Raw genomic sequence first — 16,987 nt, forward strand, 5'->3', positions numbered from 1 at the left:
AAGCTTGCAAAACTCCTAAAACCATTTACACAGGTTACTAACACACTCCAAAATCACACAAATCAAAACGCTTACACAAACTCCCACAGACCACGATACTTACGGTGCACCAATAATTCTTCCACACCTGAAGACACAAACACACAAAACCACAAGACCACAGAACACGGATCCGTTCACACCACACACACTCCGTGCACTCGGGGCCGCAATCGGGATTTTCCGCGACCCACAACGGGACCCTTCGCGTCCCAGCACGGGCTCGCCACACGGATTACGGATTGTCAAGGTACCTTTGAACCACAAACTGTAACCAGAGCCACCGCTGCTCCTAATACATGACAACAACACCGGTTATTTCACTGCCGCCGCTGCCCCCCTCATGGGACACGGACTACCAAGTCATCTTTAAATTGCAAGATGACATAACAAAAAACCGGTTACCGCTGCCCCCACTACGGGACACGGACTACCAAGGCACCTTTAAACTGCAAGATGACACAACAAAGACAGGTTGCCGCTGTCCCCACTACGGGACACGGACTACCAAACCACTGATACCAAGCTCCGCAGAGCTGTCACAACTTTTACAAACAAACCCAAGAGGCGTATGTTGTGCACGAGACGTCTCTCAGTGTCTTACCAACCGCCTATACCAAGGTACCTATTTTCAAATATAAACATACCTTTTGTCCGTAGTTCCAGCAGGTTCTGGTCTTTCCCCGGGTGGTCAGCAGGACTGCAGGAGCCCTCTTCTTAGAAAATTCCGGGTGGGCGCCCAGAGGGGTCCTGGACCCCGCTGGCCCCACGGCCAGAGAGAGCAGTCTCCTGCCTGGCTCGCCAAAATGATTTATTAAAGAAATATGGGTATTGATCTAGTATCGATACCCAACTGTGACGGACAAAAACTCTCTAACAGTTTAAAGTTAGAAAGTGTATGTTTATTACGGCCGGGCAGCACGCGGGATAGTTCCCTAATTCGCACTGCAAAATTCACAGGTAATTACAAAGTCTTTTATTTACAAAAGTGTTGAATATCCAAAATACAAATGCATATTCATACCCCTGTCACCTCCCATTCCTCGCTTCGTATGCTAATTGGCAAAAAGGCTATTAAGCATGCGTACTTTGTTTCTTAAAATGAGTCGGGGGTCTCTTCTGGGGAGGGGTCACCTAAAATGAGGAAGTAAGATGAGTCTTCCTCGTCCTGACCTTTCTACCTTTTCAATGCATTCGTGACAAATGATTCCTTGGTAGAACTTACAGTTTCCTGTGTTCAATGGGTCCTTTAAGCAGGAAATCTGCAGCTATCTTATGTCTTATTTACCACATTCTGTTTTTCATGACAAGGACAACTACATAAACGTAAACCTGACAAGAAATGAGTTACAAGATCCGGGGTAGCTTATCTAAGATCCGGCTTCTGTTAACTGCGAACAAAGATTACCTATCTACTTCAGCTAATTCAGCAACTTATTATCTTAACTTTCCTAAAAAATCCTTAGTTCCTCAAAATTAACGTCTCACTATACTATCAAAATATTAATACCACATTAACAATTAGCACAACATAACACATATAGTAAATATCTTGCGTAGAGCCATATAATATGCACTTTTCACACATGCTTCTGCCAGCCGCCGCTCCCGACCCCGCTCCCGCGCCGGTCTCTCCCCTGCTCCTGCCAGCCATCCTGCCCGACCCTGTTCCCCAGCCGGCTGCTCCCCCGTACGCAGCCGTCCTGCCCACTCCCGCTCCCGTGCCGCCGGCTGCCCAGCCGTTCATGGCTGCCCCGCCTGCGCCTGTCCCAGCCACGGCCGCTCCGGCCACCCATCCCCCGTCCGCCTTCCCCAGGGCTACTCCGGCTGTCCCGGCCCCAGTGGCTCTGCCCGTGGTGGCTCCGGCCGTGCTGGGTGCAGCCAGTAAAGACCACGTGCAGAAGATCCATGCCCCGATCTGGTTTCCGCCAGAAGACCCAGTCCTGTCGGCGGTTCCGGCAGCAGCCCCCGCCTACCCCCTCCCCTTCTTGGAGGACTCAGCTCCAGGGCGAACCCCCGCCTCCGCCCCTCCCTCTCTGCCAGGCCCAGCAACCCCTGCCTTGGCCACAGTTTCCTTGGTAACGACAGCTCCTGCTAGCCGGAGGAATTCTCCTCTTAAAGGGGAAACACCATACCAACATACAGATAGCTCTGGTAAGGATAAAGAACAGAAAAGCTGGGATAGAGGGATTAATTTATTCCCATTACGAGAAGTTCCTATAGGAGAGGGGAACACAGGTTTTGTAAATGACCCTTTGACTTCTTCAGAAGTCAGAAATTTTAAAAAGGAAATTAAAGGATTATTGGAGGATCCTATAGGTACATCTGAGCAAATCAACCAATTTTTAGGACCAAACATTTTTACTTGGGAGGAGTTGCAATCAATTATGAAGATTATTTTTTCCCCAGGAAGAAAGGCAGATGATTAGAGCTGCTGGAATAAGGATTTGGGAAAGGGAAAACCCACAGGGAGAGCCAGGAGACCAAAAAATGCCAATAGCATCTCCAAACTGGAATCATAGCAATGAAGCAGGACGGAGATCTATGAATAATTATCGTAGTTTGATAATCAAATGAATAAAAGAGGCTGTACCATGAGGTCAGAATGTCAAGAAAGCCTTTGAAAGACAGCAAGCAAAAGAAGAAACACCAACAGAATGGCTAGAAAGACTTAAGAGAAATATGAAACAATATTCAGGAATAGATCCTGAGACAACTGCTGGACAGGCTTTATTAAGAGTTAATTTTGTTACTCATGCCTGGCCGGATATTAGAAAAAGCTAGAAAAAATGGAAGACTGGCACAAGAGACCACTAAATGATTTATTAAGGGAAGGCCAAAAAGTTTATGTTAGAAGAGATGAAGAAAAAGCCAAAGTAGAAGCAAAAATTATGGTAGCCATGATGCGAGAAAATAATTTTCAAAGAAATCCAAAGCTCCCAGGTACCACTCCTCGACATTCAGGTCTTAGAGACAGGGAAAAGGAGAGAAACAGAGCCCCGGTACGAACAAAATCCCAGGAGCACCTTAGGAATGCCTGTTTCTTTTGCGGGAAGGAAAGACATTACACAAGTGAGTGCCCTCACCTAAAAAAGGATTTGAAAATTTTCTGAGAGATAAACCAAGAAGAAGAATAGGGAAGTCATAGGCTCTATTTTTTAGGGGACAAATACCATCTGGAGCCTGTGATAACTTTAAAAGTGGGTCCCCAGGAGGAGGAATTAGAATTTGTGGTCGATACAGGGGCAGAAAGAACCTGCCTATTAAACACTCCAAAAGGTTGTAGTGTAAGTAAAGACACTGTAAAGGTATCAGGGGCAAAAGGAGAAACTTTTACAGTTCCTGTCATTAAAAATGTGGTGATTGAAGGTGAAACTAGAATTTGGATGGGACATGTCTTATTGGTTCCTGGGGCAGGTAGCAACTTATTAGGGAGAGACTTGCAGGTAAAGCTGGGGACAGGGGTCATACCACAAGAAGGAAAAATGACAGCTAAAATTTTAAAACTTAATCAAGAGGATGAGGATAAAATTAGCAAAGAAGTTTGGGCTGGAGAAGGAAATAGGGGAGGACTAAACATTGACCCCATAAGGGTCACAATTGAAAGAGAAGAGTGTCCTATACGTGTACGTCAGTACCCTATATTCTTGGAAGGACGAGAAGGTTTGAAGCCAGTAATAGAAGGGCTAATAAAGGATGGGACATTAGATCCTTTTATGTCTCCTCATAATACCCCTATTCTGCTAGTAAAGAAGCCTGATGGGAATTACAGATTAGTACAAGATTTACAGGAGGTTTATAAGAGAACTCAGACCTGTTACCCAGTGGTACCCAATCCCTATACTCTTCTATGTAAGGTCCCACCCCAGCATCAGACGTTTAGTGTGGTGGATCTAAAAGATGCTTTCTGGACTTGTCCATTAGCCAAGGAAAGCCAAAATATCTTTGCCTTTGAGTGGGAGGATCCAGATACTGGGAGAAAGCAGCAACTAAGATGGACGAAATTGTTGCAGGGTTTTACTGAGTCTCCGAACCTATTTGGACAAGCTTTAGAAAAAATACTGCAAGCCTTCTCCACTCCTCCTGGAATACAAATTATCCAATATGTGGATGATCTCTTATTATCAGGGGAAGCTAAAGTTGAAGTTAGGAAAGCTACCATAAAACTTTTGAATTTTCTTGGGGAAAAAGGACTAAGAGTATCAAAGGGGAAACTGCAATTTGCAGAATCTGAAGTAAAATATCTTGGACATTTAATAAGCAAAGGTAGCCGAAAGCTAAACTCTGAGAGAATTGCAGTAATTTTATCCCTCCCTGCTCCCTGCTCAAAGAAGGAAATCAGAAAGCTACTCAGATTATTGGGATATTGTAGATTATGGATTGAAAGGTATACACAGGCAGTAAATTTTTATATGGAAAATTGACAGAGGGAGATGATATAAAGTGGACCAAGGAAGATTATGATAAATTAGAAGAATTGAAGTCGAAAAGTGCCAGCTTTGAGCTTACCTTCATTAGAAAAACCTTTTCATCTGTATGTGAATGTGGAAAGTGGAGTAGTTCATGGAGTTTTGGTTCAGCAGTGGGGAGGAATAAAGAGACCAATAGCTTATTTATCAAAGATGTTGGACCCAGTGAGCCATGGATGGCCAGTGTGTATTCAAGCTATAGCAGCCACTGCAATTCTGGTAGAGAAGAGCCGTAAGCTTACTTTTGGAAGTAAACTAATTGTATGTACACCTCATGCAGTCTGAAATGTGTTAAATCAAAAGGCTGAAAAATGGTTAACAGATTCTAGGATGCTAAAATATGAAGCAATCCTGATAGACAGTGATGACTTGACATTAGAAGTAAACAGAAGTTTAAATCCAGCTCAGTTTTTATATGGAGAACCAAAAAGTGACCTAACACATAATTGTTTAGAAATTATTCAATATCAAACCGAAGTACAGGAAGATCTGGAAGAGCAAGCCCTTTCAGAAGGGGAAACAATATATGTGGATGGTTCTTCCAGGTGTCTACAAGGAAAAAGAATGTCAGGGTATGCTTTGGTTGGTGGGAAAAGTATGCAAACCATTGAAAAAGAAAAATTACCTTCAAACTGGTTGACTCAAACTTGTGAATTATATGCTCTAAAAAGAGCACTGGAATATTTGGCATATAAGAAAGGGACTATATATACTGACTCAAATATGCCTTTGGGGTAGTACACACTTTTGGAAAAATTTGGGAAGAAAGGGGGTTACTCAATTCAAAAGGAAAGGGATTAATACATGAGGGTCTTATTTTGAAGGTCTTAGAGGCATTAAAATTGCCTGAGGAATTAGCTGTAGTACATGTCAAAAGACATCAAAAGGGAATGACCTTGGAAATAAGGGGAAGTAATCTGGCTGACCAAGAAGCTAAGGATGCAGCAGAGAATGGGATCCAAAAGGTTATGTTAATTCTGACCTCAAATAAGGAAGAATTGGAAACTCCAAAATTCAGTGAAGCAGAGGAAGGATAATTAAGATAGGGGGAAAGCCAGATGAATCAGGGAGATGGAAACTTCCTGATGGGAGACAGTTACTTAATAAGCCACTCAGTAGGAGAATATTAGAAAACTTGCATTAAAAAACTCATTGGGGTACTCAAGCTTTGTGTGATCACTTTCTAAGGAATTATAGGTGAATTGCAATTTTTGGATTGTCAAAACAAGTAACTGAAAGATGTAGAATTTGCCAGAAGGTAAATACGAAGGTAATGAGAATAACAACATTAGGAGGTCAGGAGTTAGCTCTTCGACCATTTCAAAGTATCAAAGTGGATTTTACTGAACTTCCCCAAGTACAAAGATGGAAGTTTTTATTAGTGATAACAGACCACCTGACACATTGGGTGGAGGCTATTCCCACTGTCAGATCCACAGCCAATGTGGTCTGTAAAACCCTTTTAAAACAAGTTATTCCCAGGTATGGAATGGTTAATAGGATAGACTCGGACAAAGGAACACATTTCACGTCAAAAGTGTTACAGCAAATAGCTAAAGCCTTGGGGATAAAGTGAGAATTACACACCCCATGGCATCCACAAAGTTCAGGTCAGGTAGAAAGGATGAATCAGACTTTAAAGGGAACTTTGACTAAATTAATAGTTGAAACCCAAATGTCGTGGGTAAAATGCCTACCTTTGGCTTTATTGAGGGTTCGAACACAACCCAGATCAGACCTGGGAGTGTCACCTTATGGAATGATGTTTGGATTACCCTTTCTGACCACCCAACACAAAACAGCCACTTATGATGTAGGGGAAATGAGTGTTAAGAAATATGTCAACACAATTGCAAAAACCCTTGAAAATCTGCGGTTAAAAGGGATAATCCCTCGAACCGCACCTTTAGACTTTAAAATCCATAATATCCATCCAGGGGAGTGGCTACTAGTTAAAACATTAAAAGAACAATCTTTAACTCCACAGTGGGAAGGTCCGTTTCAGGTATTGCTGACGACCGAGGCTGCAATCTGGACCAGGGAACGAGGGTGGATCCACACCAGCAGAATCAAAGGACTCGTGGAAGAACCTAAGGAGTGGATTATAACATCTAAACCAGGTGATACTAAACTGACTCTTAAATGGTGACTGGGTGGTAATAAACTGTGAGAACCCAAATGACCCAAGAAATATACAAAGAATCACACCTAATTGGGAGATAAGGCCAAACTTATATCAGTGGTTTCAAGTTCAGCCTGGAAGAGTTCTGAGATGCCTCCAATACTCCCCTTGGGGAGGAATACTTCCACTTCAAACAGGAGGATCAGGACTGTTTCAGTCAGAGGGTTCTTATATTCTCACCTTAGCTTGTGACTAATACACAGGAGGAGTTACTACCTCCATCAGAATTATACTATATACCCTGCCTGATTCATCCCAATACTGGACATGCTAGCTGGGTTAAATGTTTAAATTGTGGAAAAAATTGGTATTATAGTTCACAAAAGTTATGCTCTCGTATGAAGTGCTGAGTGACAAATCTATTCCCCATCCCGGTAGAACTAAGAACAGCTGAAATAGTAACTTTGCTTTGTGGATGGGAATTACCAGTGCCTGTTGAGTGGGAAATAACTGAGGAACAGTGGGAAACTACAGTTAAGAAGTGTCAAAGACTATTTGCCTGGAAATTAACAAAAAGGAAGTGGCAGGGAAATAGAGAGCAAGACAGGGTGACCACTGTACTTGCCACCAAGAAGATCAAATACACCTGCTGTGGGTCGCAACCAACCCCATAGGCATGGGAGGTGGAGGTATAAGCCATACCGGACCTCTGTTATTCCTTTTTTTGTCACTCATTTTTTGTCTTTTCCCTTATGGGATATTGGCAAAATCATGTCACAGATGCTATCGAAAGCTGTATATGGAAAGACACCGAGGTTCCTTCCTTATTACACACACCCATATCAACAGTCACTGTTATAACCCATCCAAATTAAATAATTGCATTCACAATGGGAAAAAATACTGGATTATGGAAAATTTGGGAACAAGTGGTGACAGGTTGGGAAGTAAATGTCCAAAAGGGGAAAGATTGATTTGTTTCACATATGCTGTTGGGGGTAAAGTCCAAGATTTAGTAAAAGAGCAACTGGTAAGCAAAAAAGCTAAACCAGCACAGCAATCTAACTCTGTGCAGATTTCACTTCAAGATTTGTATACAAAACTGGACCAGCAAATAGAAAAATAAAGTGATATCTTGAGACTGGGAAAAAATCTGTTTGTGGAATTGGGGGAAAGAATAAATAAGGAACTTAATATAACCAACTGTTGGGTCTGTGGAGGTGCCTTGATGTCAGAGGAGTGGCCATGGAAAGGCAGTAGCTTAGGCCCAGTTGAACTCCTTAAGTGGAACCAGACAAATATAAAAGGGGAAAACTGACCAGAAGGGTGGATTTTAAGCTCAACAGTGATAGGGGAAGAATGTTTCTGGCACACTGGGAAAAATTTTCTAAATGAAGTGGGAAAAAATCCCTGTAAAAGATATAAGGTAAGCAATAGAACTTTTACATGGTGGATCCCAGAGGAACCAACTTAGTATTGGACTCAAAAGAAAATGAAAGAGGGAAATTGTAGGTATAATAATGAAGTTGGACTTCTTAAATGTAATGATACAGAAAAAAACCCCTTATTTTGGGATCCCAGAAATATCCAAATTCTGGGAGAATATAAATCGACAGGAAAATGATTATTGGAAAGCATCAGATGGCTTATTTTGGATATGTGGAAAGAGGGCATACCCCAGACTCCCCTCTAGGTGGAAAGGGAGTTGCATTTTGGGAATTATACAGACAGGATTCTTTCTTTTACCAGGACCAAATGGAGATCAATTAGGGATACCAGTTTATGAGGACTTAAAAACAAATAAGAGGGATTTGATTGGAGGATTTCAAAAATGGGGGGATGAAGAATCGCCCCCTTGAACGCATATTAGAAAAATATGGGCCAGCCACCTGGGCACAGGATGGGAGTTGGGGATATCGAACCCCAATTTATATGCTGAACTGCATCATAAGACTTCAGGCTGTTGTAGAAATAATAAAGAAAACTGGTCAGGCATTGGAATTAATATCAAGTCAACAATGCCAAACAAGGGCTGCAGGATATCAAAATAGGTTAGCTTTAGATTATTTACTAGATGAAGAAGGGAGTGTTTGTGGAAAATTTAATACATCAGTCTCTTGGTTTTGAAAGACAGTTGTCTGCCAGGGAAAATTAGAGCCTCCCTTGGAATGGAGAATGTAAACCCCCTTCCCTCCAAATTATTATAATTTTGCAATTAGGGGTGCTCAGGCAAAGATATGGGAATAGGAGTAACAGTTCTTTACTAGAAATATTAAAAAAAAAAAAAAAAAAAAGGAAAATATAAATGTAGTAGAACAAAAAAACAAGCAAGGAAGCAAAGAAAGATCCTGGAAAAACCCTGACAGAGTCAGGGATATGACCTGGCACCCTGTTGCTCAGGGTGTTGGAAGCAGTCCAAATAAGTCCTCCTGGAGTAACAGATGTGGTTCCGTGGAGTAGAGATGGCCCTGTAGAGAGTCCAGTGGTGACGAGATGGGTCCAGTCTCCCTCCAGGAATCCAGTGGAAAAAACAGGATACCTTGTGTTCTTCAGTCCCAGTTTTTATCTAGCTAGGAACAGTTGGCTCCTCCCCCACTGTGTGGAGCATCTCACAATGGGATGGTCATGTCATTGGTGGGCCCTAATGGCCCATTATCAGAAGATGTCCCCCTGGAGGATGGAGGGGTGGTGAAAGAAATAAGAAACACTGCCCCACCTGCTTTTAATGGCTAGGCTATTATCAGAGGGCATCCTCCTCCTACCCCCCTGGAGTAAGGAGGATAACATCTCCCAAAAATCAGCTTTCAACAGATGAAATAGAATATACATTTTTAGGTTACATAATCCAATACAATCAGATTGTTGTTTGAAAATAGATGACAATGGGGATGCCGTTCTGGATATAGTCAATGATATCAGAAAAATAGCTCACGTACCGCTTCAAAGGTGGGAATCGATGCTAAAAGCTATCTGGTGGGATAACCTATTGGGAATAGAATGATGGAAAAAGCTAGGATTTTTTCTCTTATATGCTACTGCTGGCCTGATATTTCTTCCTTGTTTAATCCCTTGTTTTATTCAGCTGATCACAAGTGTAGTTCAAGGCATGCAAGTAGTAACAATGCCTATAGACACAAAATTGGCTACATCTGGAATGGCACAAAAGATCATGATATCAAAGAAAACAAAATAACATAGAAGACCCCTTTGAAGAAGCAAAATTGATCTGTGAAAAAAAATAGTGAATAATGGAGGCTAGAAAACAAGGAATATGGCTCGAGCCAAATGAATTATAAAAAAACTGAGGCGGGATATTGTTATAAATGCATATTATATAGTTGGCTTTTCACAAATATTAAAATGAATACTGTACGTATAATGTGGGAAGATTGTGCTGTATTTTCTTTTATTTATAGAGCTTAGAAATGTGATGAATGTATATTTTTTTAAATGATTGTAACCTAATGTTAAAAGACTGGGGGTTTTTTTTGTAGCATCTAAACTGGCCAAGCCAGAAGGTAGGGGGAGGTATCCTTCATTCCTGCATGAAGATTGCTGACCAAAAGCTATTGAACTTCTGTTATCAAGTATCTTATCCAAATGAAGATGACCAAAACCCCGGGAGAAGAAATTATGGGACCTGTGTTATCAGATGGAATGGAGCCACCCGCAGATGGATCTACCAGATAAAATGATTGGGGGGGGGGGAGGGGGGTGTTGAAACTGAACAAAGAAATTCACGTTCAGAAGGAATGTTTGAATAATGCATGTGAATTTATACATATGTAACAGGCTGATAGTTTTAAGGTGCGAACTTTTTGTTAGCAGGTATGCTGGCTGGCTAGGTGCCAAGCATCCTCGGCTGAGAAACTGTATTTTGCTTCTGTCTTTCCTAACTGTCTATTTTTTTAAATTTTTATTAAACTTATAAATTTTTCTAAGAAAGGGAATCTTGTTTTTCACTGTGTGTTTTTGGAATTTGTCAGTAGTGTACTGTAAGTGTTTTGGGAATTGTGTATATTTAAAGTCGTGAAAGAATTTTAAAACCCCCTCCTGATCAGCAGAGGGATATTCTCATCCGAGTGCTTGTATTGTGCCTGGATTGTGTGCTACCGGGGAATTAGACTGTGTGTGAATTTTGGCTGCATGTGTGTTGGCAGCGGGATTGTGATTGGCGTATTGCTAGGTGTGGTATATGTCCCAAAGTTAATTCGTGTTAAGCAATATGATATGTAATTGATTCACTGCTGAATGTAATAATATACCATGTAAAATTGATCTACTGTAAGTTTGGTGTAAGATCAGTAAACCTAAAAAGGTGTGTATAGGGTTAACTGAGGCGAAAAGCCGCACGGAGGGGGGGGGGGGGGGGGGGGGGGGGCGGGGCGACGACTGACACGAGGAATCCCTGACGGGAACCGTTTTGGAAAAAACACAAAAAGATGGAAAAAGGAGATGGGTGCCCTGACGATCAAATGATTACATCAGATCGATATCTTATCTGTTCCGGCCCGGTGTTAACATTTCCAAACCTTCTCCGGACACGGCAATCAGGACATTGTTCTTCTTCGAGAACCCATTCAACAGACCCCGGACACGAACATGAATACCTAATGAAGCTACCCCGATGCAAGAGTCTTACGGTCTCGGTCCACTCTCAGCGGAGGACTGTATAAAAAACCAGCAGCGTTGGACCCAATTTGTGAACAGAGGGGGTAACAGGCTGACAGAGTCGGTTACCGCGTTCACCTAGTGCCAAAATCCCGGGATTTGACGCTGTCCCTTTTAATTGTAGCTATCAGAGACTGTGTTCAAGTCTCAAAATAAAATTCTAAATTTTGATTTACTGAATTTGGCCAGTGGTTTTTATTACACTAGGTGAAAGAGATAACTGTGTATGTTTAAGCGGTTTACTTTGTGTGTAAAAGAAGCGAGCGGTGTAAGAGGTTTGAAACTACGCCCGGCACCGCCTCGGCGACTGGCAGCGATTCAGGTTTTGCAGCTCTGAGCTGCGCTCAACCCCGAAAAGTTTTGGTTGTGGGTGTTTGTTTTGACTGTGAGGGAATATACTTGGTTGTTTGTGAGGCTCGAGATTGCTGGCGTGTGGGGTGGTGTTCTAATAAAGCACTGGTGATTCCTAGCCGCGGAGGAGTGAAGAGACGGTGTGGGGCCGGAGCTGCCCCCCCTTACCTCTCGCGGAGGGATTTGTGTTGTGTCCCCTCCTGAATCCATCATATTTACAGCGAGACTCTGTAAAAATCCCTGGCTGAGTGTGTGTTTAGGGTCGTGTGGGATCTGCGGATGTGGTTTTCTTGTGCGTTTGGAATTGTTAGTGTTTGGAGTTGAGTTTTAGTAGAGAGAGGGAGACCTGGCAGTTTTGACTGCGCGGAGGAGGAAGCAGAGAGTCTCGAGAGCTTACGCCCAGCGCTAGCAGAGGTAGTTGAGGGATTTATTTTAAGTCAAGCGGCAGCAAAGGCTTGGTTGGCATTTCGAAAAACTTTAGAACGGACTACAGCCGTGATTCGCACAGCTCTTTATGCAGTGCTGAACTGTGACATTTCTGCCGAAGCCCGGCTAGTATTTTGTAGCCTTCCCATTTGTGTTTTGATTACAGCTTTGCAAGAGTTATGTTTGGTTTTTAGCTGCACACTTGCTACGGTATATGTAAGACTGCAATTTTTAAACGCATTTTAGCCGCAATATATCCAGCTCAGGGTATAACAGAGGACTTGGTTTGATAGCAATTTGTAACCAGCAATTTGAAGGAAACGGAATGAGCTTGTGTTTTTGTGTAAGTGTTGAGTGAAGCGTTTGATTGTGTTGGGTGATTCCTTTTGTATCAAATAAAAAGGAGTTTCCCCCCCCCCCCCCCCCCCCCCCCCCCCCCGTGGTATGTGGTGTGTGTGGTGGGCATTTGAGGTAGCACTGCCATCCTGTGTTGAAAGTTATAATTGCATAACCTTTTTCCCTTAGAACTAACATAAGCTGTTTTACCATTTTCCCTTTTATTGGTAAAATAACATGCCCAGGAATAGGAGGTACAGGGAGCGAGAGCCCAGTCCAGAGGAATTTCCCTGCCCAAGGAAGGGTTGTAACTGCAACCCGTGGATTGCGTTTCGTTGTGTAGTTTGACAGGAGCTGTGGGTCTGACAAGTATTTAGGTGGAAGGCGCCTAGAAGTGGAATTTGTGATCTTTGTCGTATGGAGGAGCAAAAGGCCACTCAGATAGCTATACGGATTTTATTGGCAGCTGGTCAGGAGACACATGGTAGCAGTAGAATATTTGAGCTGTTGGAAAATGGGGTCTCAGGAACCCTACAAAAACCAGTGGAGATCTTTAGAGTTGAGTGTGCTCAGTATATTTTTGTATCAGAGGAATACCAGGTGAAACTTAGGAACTGGGATAAGATTAAGAAGTGTTGGGAGAAGAAGAACTTTCAGCATAGGAGCAAGTGAGAATAAAAAGATTCCTAAGACTAGCCCCTTGGGATGTATTTTGACACATTGGAAAGAGCTAGTAGGCTATGGTGGTACAGAAACTAAGAGGGAGCTTGTTAAATTTTGTACACAATGGTGGCCACTTTATAGACTTGAAGAGGGAATAAGATGGCCCTCAGTTACAGAATCACCGAATCACAGAATCACAGAATGATTAGGTTGGAAGAGACCTTCAAGATCATCGAGTCCAACCCATGCCCTAACACCTCAGCTAGATCATAGCATCGAGTGCCACATCCAGTCTTTTTTTAAACACATACAGGGGTGGTGACTCCACCACCTCCCCGGGCAGACCATTCCAGTACTTTATCACTCTTTCAGTGAAAAACTTTTTCCTTATATCTAACATAAATTTCCCTTGACACAGCCTGAGATTGTGTCCTCTCATTCTGTCAGTGGCTGCCTGGAGAAAGAGACCAACCCCCACCTGACCACAACCACCTTTCAGGAAGTTGTAGAGAGTGATAAGGTCACCTCTGAGTCTCCTTTTCTCCCAGATAAACAACCCCAGCTCCCTCAGTCATTCTTCATAGGGCTTGTCTTCCAAACCCCTCACCAGCCTCATTGCCCTCCTCTGGACACGCTCAAGCATCTCAACATCATTCCTAAACTGAGGGGCCCAGAACTGGACACAGTACTCAAGGTGTGGCCTCACCAGTGCTGAGTATAGGGGAAGTATGTTCTCCCTGCTCCTGCTGGCCACACTATTCCTGATACAGGCCAGAATTCCATTGGCCTTGCAGTTGATACATTTGATTATGAAACACTCCTACAGCTAATGCTTCTTCTCAGGCATGAACAGAAATGGCAAGAGGTTGCTTATGCTGGTATGTTTTTCACTCTTTGGAATTACCCCATGTGGCAAAGGGATTGCGGGATTAGACCATCCTCTGACCCCTTAGTAGTGGCTCTCAAAAAAGACAATAATGCTAACAGGGGAAAACCCAAATGGTGTTGCAGTGCATGCTCAATAAATCAAAGATGCACTCATCCTGACAAGGTATACCAAGCAGAGGCTTTGGAACAGGAAATGGTAGATTTGCTTAGACCACAACCTAGAAGACGGGAGAGGGGTGGGAGGGGAAGCAGATTCAGAAGTGTCATCAACCCCAGCCTCCCCCACTTCATCCTCTGCTTCATCTTCCTTCGGGAGGACAGCAATTGAGGTAGGGGTTTCCCACAAACTCCTGAACCAGGAGAACCATTTAAACTGTACCCACCATTACCCAGTAGTGATAGCGAGTGGGATGAACCCAAACCTCTCCCACAGGGCCCTATAGCATCAAAGACCTGGAAACAAACTAGAGAGGTCATACAATCACCTCTGAGGGAAGCAATAACCCCTGAAGGGACAACAAGGCTGATTAAGGTTCCCTTTTCCACAATGGATTTAGAGACCTGGGAAAAGATTGCTAGGAGTTATAGGAGTGACCCAGTAGGTGTTGTTAAGAAAATAAAGTTTATGATTAAGCAGCATACACCTGGTTGGGTGGACCTTCAGCTACTGCTTGATGCTTTAACAGAGACAGAGAAGCAATTAATTTTGAAGGTAGCCGGGGATTTGGCCAAGGATGATTGCAGAACAACACTAGATGTTAAAGATGTACTTCCCCTTCAAGACCCAGGTTGGGATCCTAATAGTCTGGAGGGATTAGGACAACTAAGGAGATACCAGGAATTTATAGTGAAAGGGCTGGAGAGAGCAATCCTCAAGACCATAAATTGGTCAGCCCTATATGCTATTAAACAGAGTCCCTCTCAAACACCTTCTGAATTTCTAGATCATTTGAGCGATGCAATGCATCGACATACCACCCTGGATCCAATGAAGGATTTGTTTTGTGTTTTTAGGCCAATCCACAGGAGAGATCAGGTGGAAACTCCAGAAGATCTGGGACCCAACAGCCGGAACCTAGAGACTTTATTGGATGAGGCATGGAGATTTTTTAGCAATTGGGAAGAAGGATATAAACAGGGGATGAAGAAATTGGTAGCAGTAGTAAGAGAGGGAGAAAAAAGAAAACAGGGGCAAGGTCCACCAAAACAATGACCTCCTCCACTGGGAAAAGATCAATGTGCATTTTGTAAGAAATTTGGACACTGGAAAAACCAGTGCCTAGAATTAAGAAGGGGTGATGAGCAGAGAAAAGGTGGTTGGAAAGGAGAAGGGGTGGTTGCTCACATAAAGGAGGACTGAGGAGGACCAGAGTGCCCTACCCTAGGGGACCCTCTGGTTATAATCAAACCAGGGACCAAAGAGAAACAAGTGGAATTCTTAATAGGACATGGGGGCAACATTTTCAGTGTTGAATAAGGCCCTAATACCTGTAATAAATTATTATGTTATGGTAAGGGGGGCAACTGGCCAATCTGAAAGAGCCTATTTTTGTAAACCACTGAAGTATAAATTGGGGAACAGTGGGGAATCCATCAATTTTTATACATGCCTAATGCTCCATCTGCACTTCTAGGCAGGGATCTGCTGGAGCAGTTGGAAACAAAGATAATATTTAAAAATGGAGAAATTAGTTTGGAGGTAAAAGATCAACAATATGTAGAACTGTTAAGTTTAATGTTAATAACCAAAGAAATTGAAGTTGCAAATGAAGAAGAAAATTTGAAGAAGATAATGGATCAGGTATTTCCTGGGGTGTGGGCTTCTAGTATACCAGGGAGAGCCAAGAATGTACTACCAGTGCAAATTAGGCTTGAAGAGGGAGGACAGCCAGTAAGGGTCAAGCAATACCCCTTGAAGAAGGAAGACAGAGAAGGGATCAGTCCAATCATTGAAAGCCTTTTGCAGATAGGACTATTAAGAGAGTGTCAATCTGATTTTAATACTCCTATTCTGCCTGTGAAGAAGCCTGATGGGCCATACAGGTTAGTACAAGATTTAAGGGCTGTTAACAAGGTAACTGAGGATTTGTACCCAGTGGTTGCCGATCCTTACACCTTGTTAACCCATTTAACACCTAAATTAACCTGGTTTACTGTTTTAGATTTAAAGGATGCTTTCTTTTGCCTTCTTCTCCACAAAGCCAGCCAGAAAATTTTGCATTTGAATGGGAAAGCCCCAAAACTGGGCACAAAACTCAGCTCACATGGTGTGCATTGCCACAGGGGTACAAGAACTCACCCACTATATTTGGGGAGCAGCTTGCAAAGGATTTGGAGTCCTGGGAACCCCCACAGGGAGGACTGTGGTGATGCAAGAAGTGTTTTGTTAGGTTTTTATAAGAAGTTTATGTTATGGTTCATTTCACTGTATCCCCAGTTTTGTAACAGTCCATTCCCTTTTGTGTTCTCTGTATAATAAGGTGTTTTGTGTCAGTCCTCCCCCCCCCCCCCCCCCCCCCCCCCCCCCCCGTACCGGAGGGTGGTTGCCTATCTCTCCAAACAGCTGGACACAGCACCTAAGGAGTGGCCAGGGTGCCTCAGAGCAGTTGCAGCAGTGGCAGTGAATATCCAGGAAGCACGCAAGCTCACTCTAGGCCAGAAGATGACTGTGCTAGTGTCCCACACACTGTCTGCAGTCCTAGAAGCGAAAGGGAGACATTGGCTCTCCCCACAGAGATTCCTGAAGTACCAAGCCATACTGGTAGAACAAGATGATGTTGAGATTGTGGTAACTAACACTGTGAATCCAGCTTCCTTCCTCAGCGGGTGTATGGGAGAACCAGTGATCCATGAGTGCCTGGAGACCATCGAAGCCACCTCCTCCAGTCATCCAGATCTGAAGGATACCCCGCTTGAGAATGCTGAGACCTAGTTTACTGATGGAAGCAGCTACATTATCAGTGGAAAAAGGCATGCTGGGTATGTGGTTACCACAAGCAGAGGTGTAATAGCTTCTGGACCA

Source organism: Hirundo rustica, chromosome W (assembly GCF_015227805.2).
Source record: "Hirundo rustica isolate bHirRus1 chromosome W, bHirRus1.pri.v3, whole genome shotgun sequence".
NCBI classification, from domain to species: domain Eukaryota; kingdom Metazoa; phylum Chordata; class Aves; order Passeriformes; family Hirundinidae; genus Hirundo; species Hirundo rustica.